This window comes from Magallana gigas, chromosome 9 (genome assembly GCF_963853765.1).
Source record: "Magallana gigas chromosome 9, xbMagGiga1.1, whole genome shotgun sequence".
Taxonomy (NCBI): Eukaryota; Metazoa; Mollusca; class Bivalvia; order Ostreida; family Ostreidae; genus Magallana; species Magallana gigas.
Window position 1 is genome coordinate 31,788,857 of NC_088861.1, and position 25,084 is coordinate 31,813,940.

Below are 25,084 nucleotides of genomic sequence, written 5' to 3' on the forward strand. Positions count from 1 at the left end.
TAATTGTCATAGATCAGTATTGATGTTAACAAAATTGAAATAGAGCAACAATTTTTTTGTCCCTTCCCTTTTGTTCTTCTTTATAGATTTCTTATCATTATTTTTTATTCAATTTGAAGTCGTTTATCATTTACTTTCTAATGAAAACGTTAGACAATTACAAATACAGATTTTTTTCTCTGAATAAATATTGATTTTAAGTAAAAACTATCATTGCTAATTTAAAATTCATTTGCGGGTCTTCTGGTCTTTATTTTCGATGGATTATACATGTATTTAATATATTTTAGTATTGAAATATTGGTGTTTTTTCTTGCTTTTTTTTATACTGTTTTTAGTATTGTTTCCCTTTTAATTAGAGTCTATTCAAAAATGTTGTGTTGAAAATGTTCAAATGTTCAAATCAATGTTGTGCGGAGAATTTAAGGAAATTAATATTGTATTACTAGAATTGATCGAATCCAATGCATGGACACCATAAGGAAGTAATACTCTCTTAAAAATCATTTTTATATTTGTGTTATTGTTTGATTAACATAATTTCCCATACTTATTATCGAATGTATGTTAAACAAGTACATTGTTACACAACTCCTTATTTCTATTATGGAAAGTTTGGTAGTGATATTTATTTTCATTCATGGATCCTTGCAAACTCTTGGTACCACATTTACACCATGCGACAAAAGAGGGTAACTTTAAGAAAAAATTATCATGTTTTTTAACGTATTTTAAATTTATAATAAAGTAAATCACATTTGTATATAAAACAAATTTATGCAATAATGTATGTAGTTCTACTACTTCAGATTGAATTGCTGCGCGGGTTACATGTTTGAGAAAAACGAAAGCATATGTATTAGTAAGTATATACAAATAAACGCACTGCAATTTACGTCTGCTTTAAACTTATGTTAGTACATGAATTCCTATGAGTTGTGTGAGCAAATATAACTGAAAATTACGATGAAAATATCTTTTGTTCTATCATATGGTATTTATGTTTTCTTTTTAAAGTGATTGCTACCTTTAAAATCTTAAATTTACCTTAATTTTTTAAGTTAAATATATAAACAACTGTATCTTCTGATGGTATCTGCGTCATCTGTTTCATATTTGGATATTTTACTGGAAATGGACATTGACGGTAACCCAACAAAGCTTTATGATAAACGGGATGATTTCAATTTTTCTATCGTCAATTTTCCTTACATCTTTATATAGCAATATGCCTTCATCACAATCGTATGGTGCTTTTGTCTCTCAGTTAATTTGATACGCAAGGGCATGTTCTTCGTATGAACGGTTTCTAAGGTGAGGCAAGCTACTGACATACTAGTTGATAAAACAGGACTATCAGCAGTCTCGTTTCAAATCAACTTTTCGTAAGCTCTATTGTCGATACAACGACCTTTTTAACAAAAATAATCTTCCACTGGGTCGCACGCTGACTAACGTGCTTCATACTAATTGTTATACCATAAATAATCAATTCCGTAATGACTTTTCCGTTTTTAGCTCACCTGAGCTGAAAGCTCAAGTGAGCTTTTCTGATCACCACTTGCCCGTCGTCCGTCTGTTCGTCCGTCCGTCTGTAAACTTTTCACATTTTAAACTTCTTCTCTAAAACCACTTGGCCAATTTCAACCAAATTTGGCACAACGCATCCCTATTAAATAGTGTTAATAAATTGTAGAAATGAAAGACCGATCTTTATTTAAAACGGAGAAAACAGCTAAAATGTAGAAAAAAGGAGTGCATTTTAAAACATCTCCTTCTCAAGAACTATTGTATCTAATTGAATGTTATTTTGCATAAATAATCCTCATAGAAAGGAAAATATAAATTGCAAAAATTATTGGCGAATTCTGTTTCAAATTTGAGTTATTTACGAAAATAAGAATAACGAGATAATCGCCGTAAAGCAGTTTATGACTTCGGGTTCGGTATTCTATATCGAAAACGAACGTTCTTGTAGAAGGCAGCCATGTTTGAATGTTGACGCATGGCAAATTGACAAAGATGACATTTGTACTCGTGACGGTGGTTTTACGTTGTTTTAAATTTCGTTTATGCTTTTTAACTTTAGGGAAAACATCGCCTGTATTTTGGAATGTTTACGTATCGAATCTAAAATAGACTTCGGTAAATCAGACAGTTAATTGTTTACCTGTGCAAAATGAGCAAAATCTGATGACTAACAACATATTATATTATAAATAATAAGCATTCAATTGAAAATTCGGCACGATCTCTACGTAATGGTTGATTATAATGCAACGTGTTTTGTTAAGATGCTCTGCATTTTCAGTCTTTAGAAACGGAGATTGTTGTTGCTGCTAGAAATATAAAGGTATATATTAATTATGAAAAATAAATTGTGCTCTTTCTTTGTTTTAGTGCATGTTTTTTCTGTGTAAATTGTTTACAATTCTCCCTTTACTTACCATATTCAGCTGTTTCAAGTTTCGAATTATAAGCAAGAAACAGAGCTTTGCTTTCAGAACTGAGGCCATGCTTTTGTTCATTCTGAATAGGAAATACCAAGTTTAAAAATCTTACGTTAAATGTAATTAACTCTTGTGAACAAAAAATTAATTCAAACCAAACAGAATTGTGAGTTCTGTATCTTGCTTATAATTCTACGATTGGCGCTGAAATTTTGATTTATCACAAGTTGTCTCACTAAACATTAAATACTTGTACAGAAAAATTAAAAGGATGAAATGCTGTAACAACTTTTTGGGACCCCCGCCTCATACGATGAATCTACATCAACTTTGTTAATTTTCAGACACAATTAAATAATAACGGCCTCTTTAAAACAGTTTAAAACATTACTGTTACGGGGATAGATGTATTATTGCTATTCTTAAGAAAAAATTGCAGCGGAAAACCATCTTGATTTGTAGCCAATTGTTAACGTTGATTTAGAATAAAGATGAAAATAAAGGGTGGGCCTTAGTAAAATTGAGCGATATGCCTGTCAATACATTGCAGTCTGAGGCTCATTGAGAGGGAGGGGGGGGGGGCTAGACCTTTTGAGAAATCTTCACAAGCAAAAAAAAAAAAAAAAGATTTTGAGTACGGCTATGTCAAAATTTGAAAACAAATGGGGGGGGGGGGGATCCTGCTCCACCCAGTTCCGATGCCTATGCATTGATTATACATGTAATAGCTCTTTAACATATCAAAAGACAACATTTTTATTCGAGTGAATTCATCGATCAAGTGAGTAAAGTTAAAAAACGTCGCACGAGTTCACTCCTGGTAAACAACAATCGTTTATAATGCGGAAGTCCAATTAAATTTTTAAATGCTTTTAATTTGAGTGCATTGAGGTATACTTTTCTTCTTTCAAATATAGGAATTTTAAAAATAAAATAACTAGCTAGTACAATGTAGTTGAAGATGAATATGTACCTATATGCATATTCTCATTTATAATTTGATCGTTTTATAAAGTTAAGGGGCAGAACTAAAATCAAGGGAACTGGAAGTTAACAGTGTACCCCTACCAAATATTTAGTTTTATATCTCGCATCGGATCTTATTTTTGGTAAAAATGATATTTCTTAAGGGTACAAAGTCAAAGATTAAGTGTAGGAAAATAAGTGTAAAATTTAGATACAGTTTATTTTATGGTATTCTTGTTTTGTTTCTCTACCGAGGGGCCATATTGCACAATATCCTTTGAACAACCATATAAAGCCATTGTTGCTCAAGTGAGCGATGTGGCCCCATGGGCCTCTTGTTACCGATTACGACAAAGAGCAAAAGGCGGGTGTGACCGGCCAGCAGAGGAATCCCACTCCTCCATGGCACCCGATCCTACCTAAGAGGTTACCGTAGAGTTCGCTCTGCTCCTGTTTTGTAATTTTTCTCTAGGCTTTTTAATTGAAACACTGTTTGTAATCACCACATGTCACACGGAAAACAATTCAGTTAAAGGCTTTGAAAGACTATTTTCCAATATCTATGTACAACTCACATTTTCTAAAGGAGAGTGGAATAGTCTAAAAATCACCACCCTTTCAGCAAATATTATTAATATTCTTAAACATATATATTTGAAGAATGTCCCGTCGGATTTATTGGTCCTCTATGCCAAACACCGTGTCCATTTCCATTTTATGGACAGTTCTGTCAGACACGATGTTCTTGTGAACGAAGTGAATGCAGCAACATAGAAGGATGCTTCCTCAAGAGAAATGGTGAGATACATGAAACGATTTTGATAAATAAAAGTTCTCCTTTTTGTTCAATACATGTATATAGATTTCTATTGGGTATATGTACTTTTTTATACCAGCAGCTTTCGTTACACCGACGTCTGTTGTTTCAAAGGAGGAAATCATTGTTTATCAAAATCAGGACCTGGATTCAAAAACTAGCATTTATGTTTCAACATTAGTAAACAGAGTCCAACAGAATCAGCCACCGTCAAGTACATACATTTATATGCCGACTATTGATGACAGCGCTAGCGGGATGTCATCAGTTCGAATATCAATAATTATATTGTTAGGTCTGTGCATTCTTTTGATGATATTATATGCTGCTTCTTTTGTAAGTAAGCTTCAAAAAACGGAACATGAACCAAGTTTAGTTCAAATCGAAGTAAGAGATAATTATAGTATCTGAAATGCTATTGAGGAAATTGTTTGTTTTGTTTTTTTTTTTTTTGGGGGGGGGGGGGGGGGGAGGGGTTTGTGAGTGTTTTTGTGTGGTTTTTTTGGCGAAAAGCTTTAGGTTATTATTGTGTGATTTTTTTGTTTATTGAAAAAGTGATTTGTCTAGACAAATGTCTCTCCGCCCCCCTCATCCCCCGCTATCTCCTCCTCTATTGCTTATAGATTTGGCAGGTTTGTTAGCTTTCATTGATTTCAACATTTTCATGTCTTAACTACAATTATAAAATTTTGTAGTTTAATTTAATAAGGATATGAATATACGTCCATTTGGTTACAACTGACGTATAATTTTTTTTCAAATACTTTTTTTCTAAAGCTTTATGAAAGTATATCTTATTTATATTTAACATTGATTTTAAAGGAAATTGAGAAGAAAATAATAGTTGATTTCGGTTCATTTCTCTATAAATATAGTCAAATATACTTGAGAAACATTATGCTGTCATAAAATGTAGTTTTCTAAATGAAATCAAATTAACATAAAAGTTTGTTTAAGATAATATATATATATATATATATATATATATATATATATATATATATATATATATATATGTGTGTGTGTGTGTGTGTGTGTGTGTGTGTGTGTGTGTTTAGATCTGATATATTATTTCAAGGAATTACATGCTATGCTTCTTTTTATAATTAATGCTTATGTGCGGGTTTTCTTTCGGTAAATGGTTTGGAATTCACGATTCTTCACAGTTTAGGAATATGTGTTCTATATTAATGAGATTTGTGAAATGAAATAAATATTGATATAGTCACAACGAGTTCCATAGTTTTTTTTTTTTGTTTTGCTTTTTAGTGCAAACAGCTGAATTTTAGTTCCAGTTCTTATTATGTATAGTTATTGAAAAAAAAAGTTTCACAGTCGTTGTCCGAGCAGCATTAGTATGGACGCTTTTTTAACTTTATTATCTTAAATTTTATTTTCAGTTTACCTTCTATATAACGATACATGCACTTTATATGCGTTTAATTACAACCAGGGATATATTAGCAACTATCGAAAGTCTCGCGTGACGCGATTTCAGGGGCTTTTTGCATCAAGTATCCTTTTATTCCTAGACTATAGAAAACATAGGCACACTTGTCTATCTATACTTATAAATGAAGATTTTTTGCAAATAAACTAAAACATGCCTGCACCAGCGTAACTGCTTACACCTTTGATATTTCAACACGTGTTATATAATGTCCGTATGCTAAAGTTCAATTTTACCCGATAAGCAATTATTGTAAGATTAATTAAAAATTTACTTTCATTTTCGATAAACCAACTGGAAATAGCAAAAATGAGAGTAAGGTGATGGGCACGTTCTGGTGGATGTATGTCAGTGGGAGTTAGCATGAAAATATATTCTTGCATGATATGATAATGTACAATTATATCTATGCGATGTAAATCTTTTTTCTCCTCACATATTGTCGTTTAATTGTATTCCATCTGTATTTCAAAAGACCGTGTAGTGAGCGACCAGCGCGCTATGTTCAGTTCGTCATCGAAAGCAAGTTTTTTGTCTTTTTGTCTTGCTTAGATGGCGGATTGGTTTGCACAGTGGCCGCTCACTGCTAGGCGAAAGGGTTCCACAGGTCGTGAGTACAAGCCCCGGCCGGAGTTCCAATATATATATATATATATATATATATATATATATATATATATATATATATATATAAATATATATATATATATATATATATATATATATATATATATATATATATATATATATATATATATATATATATATATATATTTTTTTTTTTTTTTTTTTTTTTGGTTTCATCCTTATATTGATTTTTTATTGAACCAAACCCTTCTAAGATTTATTACACATTATTGTACTTTAGATTGGGTTGTTGCTCGGGATACATGTTGGAGGTAGAAGTGTTAATAAAGACAAGTTAAGGTCCATACAAATATTACTCGTAATGATTAGTGTCAAAGTGATGAATAAGTATCGATTTGGATGAAACTAATGAGCATGTACAGTCATGTAGGTGTATCAAGAAAATATTATAAAAGTAAGGTATTGCAATGTTAATTTGTTTGTTTCCGAAGAAGTTATTCGACGAATGCCCTGTCGGATACCGGACACCGTGTCTATTTTCACTCTTTGGACAATTCTGTCAGACACTTTTTAATTGTGTTCGAAGTGAATGCAGCAACATACAGGGATGCTATTTTACGAAAAGTACAGATGAGAAAGTAAAGTTTAAAGCAATGCTAGATTTGAATATTTTGTGTTTATTTCTTGAATTGTTGACAATAACGTGAAAATAATTGTACAATGTTTAAGCCAGTCAATGTTAGAATGTTAGTGCCTGGTCCTAGTCCCTAGAGAGAACTAAGGTGTTCAAGCAAGAAAATGACGACTCAGATTGCAATAATGAGTGTGATCGCAATATTGTACAAACTTTTAGATATATGCATGCAAGATATTCAGGTTGTGTAGGAATTTTCAGCACGATTATTTAAGTATTACGTTAAAAAAATAAAAGTTTTACAGTTTACCTTTTAGTGAATTTTTAGTTTACTCTAAAGCAGGGTTAGAAATTCACCAAAAATAGCAGCCAGCCACAGGGCTGGCTATTTTAAAACGTTACCAGCCCTGCCCAAAATCTGCCAGTCCTGATAAAAAAGTTCATTATAATGAAAGAACTATACATAAAGCTTAATATTTACATCTGTAACACAGGCCCCTCGAAATCTTTAACTTTTACAAGTATTTGAAACCATATCTAAACATAACCCAAAGAATGCTTATTATTAAGTTTAACATGCTTACAAAAATTAAACTATTCATCTACATGTACTATATAATTATAAACCCTCTTTTAGAAGCTAGCAAACAATGTCATGATCATGAACTTTCTAAACAATTTCAAAGATTGACAATAATATGATATCAAATATTGAAAGGGATTAAATTAAAACAACTGTAAATAAATGTGATAAAAATTTATTTATTTGGTCAGATGCACTCCTTTTAACTTCTAATTGTGTTTTGGTCTTACAACACTATTTTTCTGTAGGTTCAAAATATCATGGTCAAAGCAAAATAATTCCTGATTTCTATTTTGTTTTGAGGGGTTTTCTGCCAGTGACAGGGCTCTATTTTCAATGAGATAAAAACGGTTAAAACGCATATTTTTTCCGCTTTTGTAAAAATACGAGGTAACTTGATATTCTTATGCCAATTACTTGCACAGGGGATGAAAATGCTTGTACTTGATTTTCAACCACATGAGTAACTTCGATGTCTCCGAGTAAACTCGTGTCATTATGTTTATTTGCTACTAAATGTTTATGAATTATTGTTTTAACAGTTGTAAAGGGAGATTTCGCCAGAAGATTGTTTAAAATCAACTACCCACATCTAAATATGCGTAATTTTGGTCAGAATATATCGTAAAAGATAATAGTGGTGAACAACCTATCCACCCTCGACATTGTTTACAATAGAGCTTCCCATGTGTTTCAACTGTACATCGGCGTCTTTTGTTTTGGTTGTATACTTTTTTCCCCTTAGCGTCAATCAAGGAACGCTTTTTGGGAATCAACAAACTCAACAACTTGCGCATCATCTAGCATGTTGCTTCTATTGCAATAGTGCCGAACAAAATTGTATTGCGAACACTGGTTGGCTATAACAATCATTCAGACCAATGAGTGAATAGATTACAACTTGTAGAGCTTACCTAATTCTCAACAAAACCTAACAACCGACATTGTCTGTACTCTTTGTGAATGAGGTAAATAACTTAAAAATAGAAATTGTCGGTTTTAAACTAGGAACTGGCTATTAAAATTAGCCCGACCGCCGGGCTGTCTTTTGTAGTTTCGCCCCCCGCCCGCCTAAGAAACAGACCGTCTCGGGCGGTCGGGCGGGCTCTTATTTCCAATCCTGTCTAAAGAGCATGTAGCGCGATATACACTGGATAAATAAAGAGTCCACTTAAGCCTAGATGTTATACAATCTAAAGACAATACTGTTTATTATATGATTGATTTATGCCTAGCGTCTGATTGGATCATATCAAACAATGTAGAACGTGACCTAAGAGGTCAATATTACATTTGATTTTTTCTACAGTGTCCTAAAAGATATCGTGATTTTCCAAAATGCTATGATTGGTTATCATTATTCCTGTCGTCCAAAGAAATATCACATGTCTTAATGTGTTTTGCTATGGCTTCAAACTATAAGGTGGTAAGGTTTTTCTAGCTTGATAACATTTCAAGTTGCACCCTCGGAGTACAATTTTAACCCCTCCTTCGGCTAGGTGAATATTGTACCTCTCGGGTAGCTGATTCATCGTATTATAAACAGCAATAAACTTATAACATTCTATATTTTAAACCACTGTTAGCAATTTATTTATATATAATCAGCGAGTTTAAAAATGTTCAATGACTGTTTTTTATCAAAAGTTGAGCCCCGAAAAATTCATCCTGTTCTTTATTTATATTAAGGTACGGTGATTCCTTCAGATGAAAGCAAGCGCTTTGTTTTACGACAAAACAGAAGTTATAATATGAACAAACTTACAACGTCTAATGGAGATGCAAAGTTAATGTCTAAATATCTAAAAAAAAATCTTCGTTATGCAACATTTCGTCATGCATACAGAATGACGAAATATTAACAACTATCTACATATCTTCCCTTATGATAGCATTTGAAATCTGTGAAGTTCAATTTTCAATTACAAACTCAGCATATGAGCACAAGTGAATGTCATTAGGCATTTCGAATAGATTAATTATTGTACGATTAAATGAAACTGACAAAACCATTTTGAAATGTACAATTAAAAAAAATAATCATAAAATCATATCTTTTCGATCTCAAAAAAGAGTTTTTCCAGCAAAGTTTCTGTTGTGCACTGTTTATTGCGGAACAAAAAAACACTTTTTTACGGCTGCTATCATTCATATCCTTGACAAATCCCGTATGTATAATGGCTCAAAGCGATGATACCAAATATTTGACTTCATAAAAATATAACAAATAGAATGTAGAACAGTTTGCGTATTGCGTAAAACTGCCTTTCTCCTCCTTCTCGTTTTGTACAGATTGGGATACATGGTGCTCCCTATTGAGGTAGTATTCTAGTGCAAACAACAGACAAGTTTAACGCCAGTCCGTTCAATTCATAATTTCGATCCAAGGGTTTAAATATACTTGTTAGCGAACTGAATAAAACAACTTAGAAGGATATTGTTTTCAAGAGAACTTGTTAGATATATGAAAAATATGAATTTGATAAATAAAACAGTTTATTATTTTATTTTTAATGCCATTAGCTTTCGTTAAACAAGCGTCGGTTGATCCAAACGAGAAAGCCAGTGGTAATCAGAACCAGGACTTGGGTTCAAGTACAGACATATACTAGAATGTATCAAATTTAAAAATCAGCCACCTTCAAGTACATATGTGCAGACCGTTGTTGAAAGCTTGACGTCATCAATTCGAATGACGATAATGATGTTGGCATGTCTGTGTAGTCTCCTGGTGATATTATACGCCGCTTCCTTTGGTATCAAACTGAGAAAGCTGGAACAAAACCCACATTTAGTTTAAATCCAAGCAAAATATAATTATAGTATCTGAAGTGTTATTGGGGAAATTGTTTGATTTGATAATAAAAATAATGCTCAGTGGTTTATTGTCTAGCTTATTAAGTATATTTATAATAAAAAAAACCACACACACAACAAGAAAGTGATTTTATATAGACAAATGCTCTTTTTATGATTTATCTTCTCCTTTCTTTCTCTTATAGCTCCGGTAAGTTTGTTAGTTTTCAATAATATAAGCTATCAATCCTGATTTATTTGATAACTTAAAAAGAATTACAAGGAGCTAGTTAATAAATGTTTTACTGGGCGTCAACTGACGTAAAAATTGATTTTGGTCAAAAATTATTTCTTCGATTTTAATGTTTAACATGCTTCAGTGAGGAATTTTTAATGGGCAACCAAAATTTGGGTGTCATTTGTTGAGTTATAAGCGAGTTACAGAGCTTAAAATCACTCGCTAAGTAAACAAAGCTTTTGTTTACATTTTGAATATTGAAGTGAAAATTTCAGTTTTAGACCTAAAATGTATGTGTTAATCGTTAGAAACTGTTTATTTATGCTTCAAATGAATACAAATATAGACCAATCATTTTTCACTGGTGTATTGAACCTATGTAAACAAAAACAGGGCAAGAGCCTTGTTTACATGACGAAGAATTGTGAGCCATGTATCTTGCTTAAAACTCATCGACGGGCACCCCAATTTCATTTGATCATTAGAAATGCATTCTTAAAGCATTGTAAATAATAAAAACAGAAAAATAAAATATGACCAAAATCGTGACCAAGCCCCTTTAAGAAGAAATGTGCAATTTGATACATCTTTTTTTTTTTTGCATATAGAGCATAACCCAGTTATTCAGCGCATCATATGTTCTCAATTTTCGCAAAGAATTCATTCTTTGTGGTGTATAATTTTTCATTTAAAAAAGTGTTTTTCTTGAACATTATCAATAGTTTTCAATTGGTGGAAACTTTGAAAAAGGTAGTTTTGGAATTCTTCATTGCGTGTCTTTGTCTATAACCCCTTACCAACACCACCAGAGGAAACTTTTCCGTGAGAGACACATTTTTAAATCACAATGAATTCGAGCAAGATTCACACTGTTTGTTCTTTACATTAAAATTCCACATATTTTTATTCACTTTTATTTAACCAGGTGACGTTAACACTTTAACACCATCTCAATATCCCATTTAATTAAAACCAATACCCTTTAATTGATATACATTATGCCTTCATGCTGTGTCTTTCTCAAATACAATCAAATTGAAATAAAAATTGTGCGTAGATATTTATCGCAATCTAATTAAAACTAGGTTTTTAATTCACTTCTCTGCGATACAACATACAAGTATTGCGTATTCTAGAGGAGCGGTCTTACAAGTCTAAGATTTAATTAGATTGGTAATTATATATTTTTTTTAATGTAATAGATTTGATTTTCTTAGTTGTTAGATACTTCTTTTTTTAAAAAAAATACTCTTGTGCATATTTTCCCCCGGTAAATGATAGGAGGTCACGATTCCTCACTTTGCTTTGTAGTGCAGTAAGCTACATTTCAAACTTTGGGACATTTTAGATATAAATAAGCAAAGGCAGTGCTTGAGAAAAAAGTAGTCAAGGGTTCTAATGCATGCGTGGGAAGTAATCTATCCTGTTGGTTGTTTTATATATGATGTTTTACGTGGATGTTACTCCTCTGGGCATTTCGGCCTCCTCAAATATGATCACACAGAAACTAGAACCAACGCAATATTAATATACTATATATACATTTCTTAAAATCAAATGATGTAAAAAATAATTATAATATGGTATAGCTAATTCAGTTCAATTTAGTCATTATACACTTCACCTTCCATGAAAACACATAGACTGTGGTTATCTTTTTCAAATACTAGTATAATTATGAGTGAACTCTTTTACTAATTACAATATAAAAAAATGAAATCTAAGTGTTAATTATGTGAGATATGAAACTTGCATGAGTTCTCAGGATGAACATAATAAGGAAGTTGTTGAACTCTTTGCAATATTATTGCCATTTGTTTTCCTATACTAAGTTAAATATGCTCTTATGTTTAAATATGAGTTTCCATATTTATCATAAGGTGTATGTATTGAATATACTTCAAAGATAATACACCCTTGTTCATATAATGGATAGGTTAATTGTATTTTTTGTTTTCATTCGTGGATGCTTACATTCTCATGGAACCACGTTTATACCCTGCGGCAAAAGAAGGTATATATAAATATATATATATATATATTTACATGCATATGTTGGAGGAAAATGAAGGCAGATGTGTTAGTAAGGACATGTTCACGTCTATACAAATATTACTTGTAATAATTAGTGTCAAACTGATGAATAAGTATTTATTGCGATAAATCTAATGAGCATGTACGTGTAAGTGTATAAAAAATACTAATATAAGGTATTGCAATTATAGATATTTTGTTACCTGTATAAAACAAATTAAAGATATAAATACGTTAATTATTCGAAGGGTGTCCTGTCGGATATTTTGGTTCTCAGTGCCAGACACCTTGTCCGTTCCCACTCTATGGACAGTTCTGTCAGACATGTTGTAATTGTGAACGTAGTAAATGCAACAACATATATGGATGTTTGTTAATGAAAAGTACAGGTGAGAGAATCAAGTTTAAAGTGGTGTCAAATTTGAATTTTGTGTATTTTTTCTTGATTTGTTGAAATTGACGTGGTTAACATTGTTAAATGTTCAAGACAGACAATGTTTAAATTCAATGTGTATGGTCCTAGTCCCTAAAGAAAAGGGTGTCCCAGTAAGAAAAGCACGACTCATATAATTGCATCAATGAGTTTGATCGCAAAATTGTACAACCTTTCGGATATTACAATACAAACTATTCATGTTCTTTAGGAATGTTCAGTATAATCACTTAGCATTACGTTAAAAATTTAAGAGCTTTTCAGTTTACATACTTTGTTTTTTTTCCGGGGAGGGGGGGGGAGGGGTTGGGGGTTGGGGGTTAGGTGGTATAATGTTCAATTTGCCTAATTCACCACGCAGGGAAATTTGAGTTTCTTTTAATGTATATGTAGTGCGATATACATTGGATAAATATATATATATATATATATATATATATATATATATATATATATATTTCCATCTTTGTATTGATTTTAATTCAGTCAAACCGTTCTAAGATATAGCACACATTAATGTACTTTAGACTGAATTGCTGCTCGGGTTACATGCATATGTTGGAGGAAAATGAAGGCAGATGTGTTAGTAAGGACATGTTCACGTCTATACAAATATTACTTGTAATAATTAGTGTCAAACTGATGAATAAGTATTTATTGCGATAAATCTAATGAGCATGTACGTGTAAGTGTATAAAAAAATACTAATATAAGGTATTGCAATTATAGATATTTTGTTACCCGTATAAAACAAATTAAAGATATAAATACGTTAATTATTCGAAGGGTGTCCTGTCGGATATTTTGGTTCTCAGTGCCAGACACCTTGTCCGTTCCCACTCTATGGACAGTTCTGTCAGACACGTTGTAATTGTGAACGTAGTAAATGCAACAACATATATGGATGTTTGTTAATGAAAAGTACAGGTGAGAGAATCAAGTTTAAAGTGATGTCAAATTTGAATTTTGTGTATTTTTTTCTTGATTTGTTGAAATTGACGTGGTTAACATTGTTAAATGTTCAAGACAGACAATGTTTAAATTCAATGTGTATGGTCCTAGTCCCTAAAGAAAAGGTGTCCCAGTAAGAAAAGCACGACTCATATAATTGCATCAATGAGTTTGATCGCAATATTGTACAACCTTTCGGATATTACAATACACACTATTCATGTTCTTTAGGAATGTTCAGTATAATCACTTAGCATTACGTTAAAAATTTAAGAGCTTTTCAGTTTACATACTTTGTTTTTTTTCCGGGGAGGGGGGGGGGGGGTTGGGGGTTAGGTGGTATAATGTTCAATTTGCCTAATTCACCACGCAGGGAAATTTGAGTTTCTTTTAATGTATATGTAGTGCGATATACATTGGATAAATAAAGACACAGATATTATAGAATATCAAGACAATCAAGTCTATTATATGATTGATTTAATACCTAGCTTTCTGATTAGATCAGACCAACAGTGTAAAAAAAAGTGATATTCTCCTGCGTGTGGCCTTTTTTATAATTGGTCTGAATGTTAAATCATCCTGTTCTTGGATTATTTTTAGGTACGATGACTCCCTCAGGTGAAAACACGCGCTTTGTTTTACGACAAAACAGCAGTTCTAGTAAGAGCAAACGTACAACGTCTACAGGAGATGCAAAGTTAATGTCCGATAAAACAATATCTCAAGGTAAACAAAAATTCGTTATGCAACATTTCGTCATCCATACAGCATCACGAAATCTTAACAACTATATGCTAATTTTTACATTCTGTGTATATTTCCCTTTATGCTAGCACTGTAAATTTGTGACATTCAATTTTCAACTACACACTCAACATTTGAGCAAAATTAAGTTAACCTCATCACGCATTTTGGGTTGATTCATTATTGTCCGATTGAATGAAACTTATATTACATTTTGATATATTCTTCTGAAAAATAATCATTTAATCATATATTTTCGATCTTAAAAAAGAGGTTTTACAGTTTCAACTGCAGAACGAAATGATAATTACTCATATTCCGGACAAAGAGCATAATCATCACTATGTACAATAGCTTTAAAACGATTATATCAAATATTTCATGCATCAGAATAAATAAAATATAATTTACATTAAATGCTTATTTGTGGGGTCCGCCGGTCCCTTAACATACATGTACTAGGCCGTGCCGACAAATCATCATACCGTGCTAACGTGTGGAATTCAATTTGTCTGCACGGCCTGGTGTGTTATAGGGCCGACGATATCCAAAAATTAGCATCCATTGCCTAATTATAGAACAATTTTCCACAAACCTCTAAGTACCATCTGTCATTGTTTTGCTAGTACATGGAACTTTTAAATTGATTGTTGTGCACATTTTGACATGTTTATCATTATATCAATAACGACAAGAACGTTAGTGTTAAAGTTTTTCTTTCAAGAATAAATTTACACGGACCAAAAAACCCCATGCATATTTACATATTATTTGTGGGGTTACTATATCAGTACTAAAATATTTATATTTTCATCACGCATTTGTTATTACATGTAGTTTTAATTGGGTCGTTTGAAAAAAAAACATTGTTCACATCAAATTTGATTAAATCTATCATAAATTATCGTACATTTGTTATGTATCAAAACGAAAATTCTACATAACATTACATACGAAAAACAGATAGCGTGTGTTCATGGATACATGTAAAATATGATCATAAACCTGTCTGCATTGGGCCAGGATAGCTGTACGAATAAACAATACCTACTAAAAACTACCAGTGACGGTTCGTGTAATTATTATGAAGTCAGTTGCGTTTAACACATAAGGTTTGGAAAACCGTAGCGCATTGTCCCTGAATACACATGGAGTGTGCAGAAAACATAGCACTGCTGTCTTTGTGTCTCTTATTTCTTTTCAGGTAAAATTGTAGAAATACACTAGCATGCAGTAAAAATTAAAAATTAAAACTGATATTTTTTTCTAATATTTTTTGTATTAGATATTCACGATTGCTAAGGTTGTTTACAATTCATAATGATATTAGTTGATATATTCTAAATTTATAAAACTATAATAATTAGAATGTTGAATGATTTGGATATTGGGTGAAACTGCATTGTGCCTTTGCCTCCTCGTTTTGATTAGATTGGAATACATGCTGCTCCCTATTGACAATGAAGCATTCCAGTACATACAACTTAGCAAGGTCAACAACAGTCATAAAGTTCAGCCCTTAATTTCGATCCAAGGGCTGAAATGATTTATTGTCATACAATGTTATGAATTAAATTCCGGGATTTAAATATCAATTGTTGCTTATTGTCAAAATAAAACACATTCAAAATAATATGCGGACGCAAATGTTTTCATTTCTTTTTAATTGTACACATAATCAATTATATGTACTAAGCATATTTAAATTAAACTATATAAAAAACTGAATTGTCAAAATAGTGAAATTGTCAAGCGTAATTTCACTTCACAGTAAAATATGAAGCAAAATGTTATTTTTATCAAATCATTTAATATATAAATATAACATATGTTTTACGATATATAGCTTCATAGTATCATACTATAACTTTTTGATTTTGAATGGAATGACAATATAAATTGTATTGCATGATTATAAAAAAGAAACAAAAAATACGTACATGTATGGTAAACCAGAATGTTTATTGATATAAAGAGGCATACATACACTATGCCTGAAAGTATCAATATCAAACTATTTCCAATTTAGCTTGGGAAGAAAAACAAATAGATATCTATTTATGCCTTTACCAAACAAATATTATGTAAAATTATTTACTTCTTTCAATCGAAAGGGAGGAACATTTTTCTTTTAACTCATAAAGAGTCTACATATACATTATCCGAGTGCTTTGTTGTACCTCAGAATCTGTAAAATACTGATTCGAAGAGTATGGTTTGACTATAATAATTATAATTTGAACGCATTTTCATTCATTGGAAACATGAAAGGACATGGGTAGAACAGTGAATCCTTTCTGAATCTCATTTCGCCGGGAGGAAAAAAGTTTCTATATCACAGAATTATCAGTTCTTTCAGAATCATGAATCTGTTTAGCATCATTGATTTTTTCAGCATTATCATTTTCATTAACTTTCCATTGTTTTTTTTTTTAATTTGATGCTGTTTGTACATCATTTTAGAAGTGATCTAAACAAAAACCAAACTTTAAAATGAAAAAAAATATTAATAAGATTTAATGATAAAAATAGTGGAATAACTCATTAGTTTGCTTAAATCTAAGTTTGTTCCGTTCGGTTTTCAATATTTGTATTGATAAATATCAACCAAATTTTGTGCTTTTATCATTACTGATGCTAAATATTTGTATTACCTTACCCAGAAACGGTTTTTGAGGAGATGTTTAAATCACGTCTGAAATAACTATAAATACTTCATAATTAGGTAGCTAGCTGAAACGTCAAACACAAATGTCGAAAAAATCATAAATGAGTTCATGTAATATTAACGTTATATTTTAATTTATTTTAGGACTTGCGGAGAAGTTTACTCTAAGAGAGATCACTAGATTTAAATGAACGACGTGTAATCTAATACCAATATAACATAAACGTTGGAATAAGCAACTGTTTTGCCAAATAATACTTCCAGAAAATGTTACCTCTAAAAATCTTGACTTCCCCTTTCAATCTATTTCCTTCTTCTCGTAAATATTTTAAGAACCTATTCTGAAGAAAAAGGATACAAATCGGGTATGATAGTTATTTTAAGATATGTTTTAGGTTTCATATCTGGTACAAGTAGATTTTTTATTTGCTGAATAATGAAATAATTTTTTTTTTTTTTTATTCATTTTCAATACAAATACATCTATACCATCATTCACACCACACCACTCCCACACAGATTGGGAAAGTAAATATAAAAATAATAATACAATAATGAAAGGGTCTTACTACACATTATGCCACGTCAAAGAGGCATACCCATCTTGACCATTTATTTTGGTAAAATCTATTTTCCAACATTAGTTTCTCTAAAGAATAGTAATTTTGTAAATATTTCACAATATTCTCAAATGCAATATTAGCAGATTTTCTGGATTGACTAAAGACATGTCTCTTAACTAACATGATAATTAGGTTTATAGCTAAGTATTTCTTTTCTGGAACACCAAAAATAACAGTTTTGGCATCAAATACAATTCTTTCACCAGACTTTCTAAAAATCCAATCAGACATTAATAACCATATCCGAAAAATAGATGGACAGTAAAAGAAGAGATGTGTAATTGTTTCTGGTTCTAAAAAACACATTGAACATAGTGGGGAATTTTTAATTTTACACATGTGTAGTATTTTGTAAGTACCTAATATTCTGTGGATAATTCTATAGTTAAACCATATCAGTCCTGAATCTTTTGTGGCAGATCTAGGGTTTGAATAAGCCTGTTTCCAGTTAAAATCTAGAGGTAAATTTATATTGAAGGCCCATTTGTTTTCACAAATAGGTTTATGATTAGATTTTACCATCAAGTGATCATAGATATTCCGTGCTCCTTTTTTACACAAGCAAAGTATTTTGATAGATTCAGGTTGGTATGGTTTGATTATTACTTGATGTGAAAACTGCTTAACATTTGGCCAAGCACAAATAATTGCACGTTTCAAACCTTCATAAGTAGTAAATGGAATCTTAACTGGATATTCATTAGTGATTCTCTCATAACTAATGAATTCACATTGACTATCAAATAAATCATGAACAATATGAAATCCTTTCTCATAAAGAGCCTTACAAAATACATATTTATTTTGAATCTTTACTTTATTATTGTACCATAGTGGCTCAAGCATGATATTGATATTATCAGTGAAATAATGAAATAATACTCAATAAAAAAGTGTATTTCGCTGAAAACATATACCCCCTAATCCTCCTGCCGTAAGGACACACACATATTTGTACACAATACGATAAATTTACTGGTAAAAAATGTTTAAATGTGAAATCAAATTGCATAATCGCTTTTATTCCAGGTTAATACTATACAAATATTGACTGGGGTTGATCATATTACCCCCCCCCCCCCCTTTGGGACGAAATATTGCTAGCCGCGAAGCGGAGGGCACTATTTCCGTCCCAAGGGGGCAAATATAATCAATGTTAATCAGTTAATAATTGTTTTGTTATATGGAAAACACTACAAAAGTAAAGCCAAATAAAACAATTAATAGTTTATTCCGTACATTTTTTAAGAGTTTGGTCACACATACATTGTAGCAATTTGCAATTAAAACACATTTTGTATGCAAATCAATTCTTGTAAAATTATAAGGTTGCCCTTATACAGTGATTAGTGTACATTTTGCTGAGATTGGCCTCCTGACTGATTTTTTGCATCATGTTCCCAAGTGTGTTTTTGCCGACCGGTACGTTACAAAACCATACGCTGTCTTCCTCCTCAAAACCCTCGCGTGGTTTCTGCCAGAGCCACTTATTAACGGGATGTAATTTGGCCAAGTATTTTTCAAAACTATTGACAGGACACCTCTCATTTCCCGGCTCTTCATACATTCTCGGCGACTTATCATCGCTGTCGGCCGTGTCACCTCTGTGGTTTTTAGTAAGTCTCGAAATGTTTTGCTTGACAAAACGTTTACCCTGAAAAGCAACATTCAAAATTGGTAGGTTGCACAAATAAATATCAAAATTTAAGTAGCAGCATACATTTAGATGTCAATAAGTATCTTTATATGGGCATCAATGCAGATCTGGAAGTCCTTTTTCTCCATTTTTCGTACATTTTCACGGCCTCGGTTGCAGAAAAAAAGCAAGAATTCCAAAAAAAATCCGTTGTTTTGTAGAGTTGAAGGATCGCTTGTAGACAAAACTCCAGTGGAATACATTTTTCCCGGTCTTCCTCAGATATCACATCCTTATGTTTTGTTTCTCCTCTTTGTTCCCGTTTAACGTTCACTAAACACGCCTTAAAAATGTCGTTAGCTGATTTAAATTCCTGATTATATATGATATCAACATCTTTTAATTTTAGAAAATGTCTCTGCATGCAGCCCATATCTGATTGACATTAGGGAAGATTTCGAATATAATTCTCCGTTTTTCTTCCTTAGCTCGGCGTAGAATTTCCTCAAAACTGAATTCAGTTTTTCGTTTGAATCATTTTCCAAATCTTCCACTGAAATGTTAATAGCCTTGTCCTCAAGGTAGTCCCTGATGATTTTCACTGCCATAGAAATGACATTGGACCTGTTTTTGCTGTTTCTTCCCTCTAAAAGTTCCTCAATCTCAGCATGCGACGGATTTACGGATCGTGTCATTGTCTGTCCGTTGCAGGTTTGACTTAACGGCTAATCTATTATGACGTCATCTTGCTTTGGAGTCGCGTAGGTTTAATTACGTCACATCAAACGAATCTACTTATCAGAAGCGATTAATTAAAATAGAGGGAATATTCTCTTGATATTATTCCTAGCCAGTCAATATCAAAAAAATATTGACCGGTCAATATTTTTCGGACGAGTTTATGTTACAATTACATGTATTGACTATTCGTCTATATAGAGTTATATGGTGAGAATATTCTACTGAATATAACAATTTATTATATCTGTATCCATACCGTTTATCATGGCTTTTAATTTAAATTACTTTTAATTGCTGCATTTCCTTGTGTTTGATACATGTATTCATAACCTTTGTCTTGGCGTAACGGAATTCTAACAGGAATTGTTCAATGTATTTCTTTGCTTGTGTTTTGATGTAATTAAATGATTCAAACTACACCCTGCTTGCTTTCTATAATAATCATCAAATATACATGTCTTCGTTTGAATGTTGACAAGCTAACCTTTGACTTTTTGATTCATACTTATTTGAAAGCCAACATTAATAACATTCAATTAAGAACTGCAGACGTACCAGGAGTAGTACCAGGATCTTCGATGTGAAAATGATGGCAGATTGTGTCGTGCTATTAAGCCTTGTGACGTTTGTTGGAGCATACAATTTCAGATTTCTTTAGTAAGTTGTAAATCTATCAATGTGGCATATGTATGTATTTTAAATTATAATACTATTTAAACACCTTTGGTATACGTAAAATTAGAACTTTTGTTGTTTCCTAATTTATGCTAGTCTTTAATTTGTTTTCGATTTATACCTAAAATAAGATTATTCTTTTTTAAAAGTAAAATTAGTTGTGGGAACAATAATGAATACAAATATGAAAACATATGAAGACAGTAGTTAATTTTGCCTGCTAAACTTTACCTAAAAAGACGAAAAACCCACAAAGACAGATACATCATTGAAAAGAATTCAAAAAGATGTGAGATTAAAAAAAACCGAACATGATATTTTTCACATTTTTTTTCCTGTAAAAGTCTGAAAATGACACTGTTTACACATTCTTACACTCAGTTAACATTTAGCCTTTACATATTTAATACTCATATTTTGAGATTGCTTTGTACATTATGCTAATTTTTCATTATTTTAATTTGATATAAAATTCAATTATTATTTTTCCCCAGTGATATTAAGTACAATGCCGCAACAAAGAGGTGTTTAAATGGATATACTGGGAGCTATTGTAGACAAAAATGCCCGTATCCTCATTATGGTGCCAGATGCCAAAAGAGATGTCAATGCAGTAGACATATATGTAGTCATATAAACGGATGTGCACATCAAAGTAAAAATATGTTCAGATAAAACAAAAAATCGAGTTAAAACACAAACATATTTGAATCTATTATGTAATTTTTGTCACATATCTTCTATATATTGACATTTGGATTTGTATATCTATAAAACTTATCACAAAAATTGCAGAGCAACTGAAGTATTGTTTATCACATTTTGACAATGACACTTGTTTGATATTGTAGCACAAAATCAGAAACAAAAAAATTACCCAATTTTAAACAATTTGACCAGCCTACGTACTTCTACGTCTTTCAAAATAACAACTAATATATTTCAACCTACTACAAGTGACTATATGAATCCGTTACCTGATTTGCGGACAGATTTAAAGGGCAAGTATATCTTTTAAAGCATTATGAAGTATGATTTTAATTATCACGTCAGTTGCATCACTATTCAAGAGTCGCATAATAAAGACAATTTTGGGGAAACAATCTGATTGAAAAAATATTTAGTTAATTCTTGTATCTAGTTATCAGCAGCACCCTCCTTACAACATCTCCAATTCAACAAACTGACCTAGATAAAGAAACCACACGAACAGGTTGTCATTTTCAGTGATTTAGTAAAATGATATAAATGATTTTATAATAATGTTTAGATGATCATTTTATTTCATTTTAAATTGAAGAAAAACTTATTAAGTAATTGTTATATAGATTAACTTTGTATGTGTATCTATGTTCTCAATTATATGTTTGATTAAAAAAAACATGTTTTTTTTCTTTGTACAGATATAAAACAAATGGCATTAGAAGATTTTCCAAACATCTCAAAAAACAAGTTTTTGATCAAAGGTAAATTGAATTATGTATAAGGTCAAACAGTTTAAATACGGACTTACATGCAACAGCAAGGCTTAAAATACGAGGGATAAAATATATAACTTGCAGCATGGCTATTACAGCACAATGTTATCGCCATTGAAAATATTTCTAAAAAACTTTTTTTTGTAGATAAAGATACTTTTAAAAATATCTATCTATCTATCTATCTATCTATCTATCTATCTATCTATCTATCTATCTATCTATCTATCTATCTATCTATCTATCTAATTTTGGCTTTTTTAAATTCCATATTCATCCATGTTTTGAAAAATAAAAGACTGTAACAATGTAAATGGTTAACAAAATGAATAGAATGACTGCTTTGTGTGCAAATCAACATGATAGATTGAAACTACTTTTCGATGACCAAATTTTCTAAACATTTTTGTTTTATCTAAAAAAGGTTGATAAAGTGTTAATATATATTCACCAAACCTGATCAGTATAACTTAATTTATACAATATGTCAGTGATACAACGTGACTGTAAATAGCCGAATAGAACTTTTTAATATTAAAGTTTTATCCAAATTTCAATCATCAATTTTATTTTACGACAAAAGAAACCACAAGGTGTGTAGATCGATTCGTCCTGCTTCATGAGGCAAGTTTTAGTTTTTTTTAAACATTAAAATACTATTTAATATTTTTTTAATTTAATTGACATGGGGTAAATTCATGCTTTACAAACTGTACATCTTTATCTGTGGAAGAAAAGCACTATTTTACAGTGTGATTGTTTCGGAGGAACTTCACAAAACACATTACACACAATTATTGCGTCATACTATAGTCAGTACTGTTCATTAAAGTCTCCCTCTGCAGAACTGTTCTTTCACATCACAAACATAGCTGCACATTATCATTGTCAACCTTTTATTATCAAAACTTGTAATAATTATAGGCACACACCAATGGTTAACTATAACTTGGCAAAGACCATATGATGTTTCAACCAGTAGAGTTAATATAAGCACATTGTTGACGATTAAGTCGGACAGTTTCGTGTGTTCGGTTGATGTATAATTTATTAATTCGGTATTGAATAAGTATAAATTAGAATAGATCGGTCGTGAAACTACGCTATAAAACATAAGGACTATTAATTAATCTCTAAGCATATGTGCTCTTAATGAATCTGGAATGAAGAACTTAATTAAATTTCTTTCATATCGACAGTACAGCCTAATGCACTTATAAACTAAATAAAAATTGGTCCTTATCGCCTAAAGTACATCGTCGTAAATACTTTTCAAAATCTGTTTTAGAAAGCTCCGGAAACTTATTAAAATCATTGAAAATGACTCTTGAGAGCAAATTAGAAGATTGATTTCCTCTTTGGGTTTGAAGAACAATTTCCTGGTACTTCAAACAAATTTAAAAAAAACTAAAAGAAGGAAACGCCTTCAACGAAATATTATCTTTAATATATATATATATATATATATATATATATATATATATATATATATATATATATATATATATATATATATATATATATATATATATATATATATTTCGATTGTAAAACAAATTTTTTAATCGACAAGACAAGCTTTGTTTTTAAAGTGCAAATTTTATGAACTGTTACTTTAGTTTCCAACGACCAAATAAAGTTTGTTTAACATGCTTGTCTCGGTAATGATAGAAAAAAATGTGGTAAATTATATTCATATTTAATAATCATGTCCCTGTTTGTCTAGACACCTATTTTCTACATTTCCTTTGCTACGAAATATTCGTTTATCGGTACATTGGATTGCTTGATCTCATGTGTGTTCAACAAATTTAAGCATGTGTTCTCGAGCGTTCGCAAAAATATTTCAATGTCTTTAATGCAAATTTTGGCGAGCGCTCATGAGAATTTGCTCTGCTGAGAGGCCACAATTATTGGTTCTTTTTAATAAAATTGTATGAATGATAACGCTATTTTATTGATATCAGTTAAATATCATTTAAACAGGCCTAACAAGGTAAAGAAAATTACAACATTATGAGAACCAAAAGAGATTATAAAAGTTTCTTACGGTTTATCGATATTGGTCATGTGATATTTCGGAATTGTTTCTATTTCGCATTCATTACATACTCTTTATTCTGTTTTATTTGATAACATTTCAAAAACTAAAGTTCTAATCATTGTTTGTTCCTTTCAATCTTTTCATACTATCTGTCAAATAATATAGTTTTTCTTTGGTTTGGAAAATCAACTTTTGCCAGGAGAGTAAAAAAAAAAAAACCCTTCAATTAGGATAATGACAAATGATATAGGATGATGTGAAATTTGGTGAACAGTTTGTATAAAACGCTCTTAGAAAAAACACTAATTAATTTCATGAATAATTCACTGCCTGCAGAATCATCAGGCAACTCTTTGGAAATATTGGGGAAAAAATGATAATATATCAAAAACCTTCAGTAACACAAAACATAAGGGGGACCCGAGTCCATCTTGGGTATTTGATAATAAAACAAATGTAAACAACTCTTGAACTGGCTTGTTTCTGCCCAATACTGACAAACACAGATTCCAAAAGATAAAAAAGCAATAAA

The 25,084-nt window shown here is 31.2% G+C and overlaps 3 long non-coding RNA genes across 4 annotated transcripts; all 3 read left to right on the forward strand.

Moving 5' to 3' along the window:
* Positions 1 to 482: 482 nt before the first annotated feature.
* Positions 483 to 4,668, forward strand: LOC105318961 (uncharacterized). Of its 2 annotated transcripts, none has more exons than XR_898581.4 (4): positions 483 to 692; positions 810 to 862; positions 4,077 to 4,214; positions 4,313 to 4,668. It is a non-coding gene; the product is annotated as an uncharacterized lncRNA (long non-coding RNA). The 2 variants fall into 2 exon arrangements; XR_898580.4 differs by having other exon boundaries at positions 4,316 to 4,668.
* Positions 4,669 to 13,511: 8,843 nt separating this feature from the next.
* On the forward strand, positions 13,512 to 14,872 carry LOC136271187 (uncharacterized). Its single transcript, XR_010709047.1, has 3 exons — positions 13,512 to 13,575; positions 13,776 to 13,916; positions 14,544 to 14,872. It is a non-coding gene; the product is annotated as an uncharacterized lncRNA (long non-coding RNA).
* A 4,169-nt stretch (positions 14,873 to 19,041) lies between these two features.
* LOC105318960 (uncharacterized) lies at positions 19,042 to 22,698 on the forward strand. The gene is made up of 4 exons (XR_010709263.1): positions 19,042 to 21,012; positions 21,525 to 21,685; positions 21,882 to 22,243; positions 22,434 to 22,698. It is a non-coding gene; the product is annotated as an uncharacterized lncRNA (long non-coding RNA).
* The last annotated feature ends 2,386 nt before the right edge of the window (positions 22,699 to 25,084 follow it).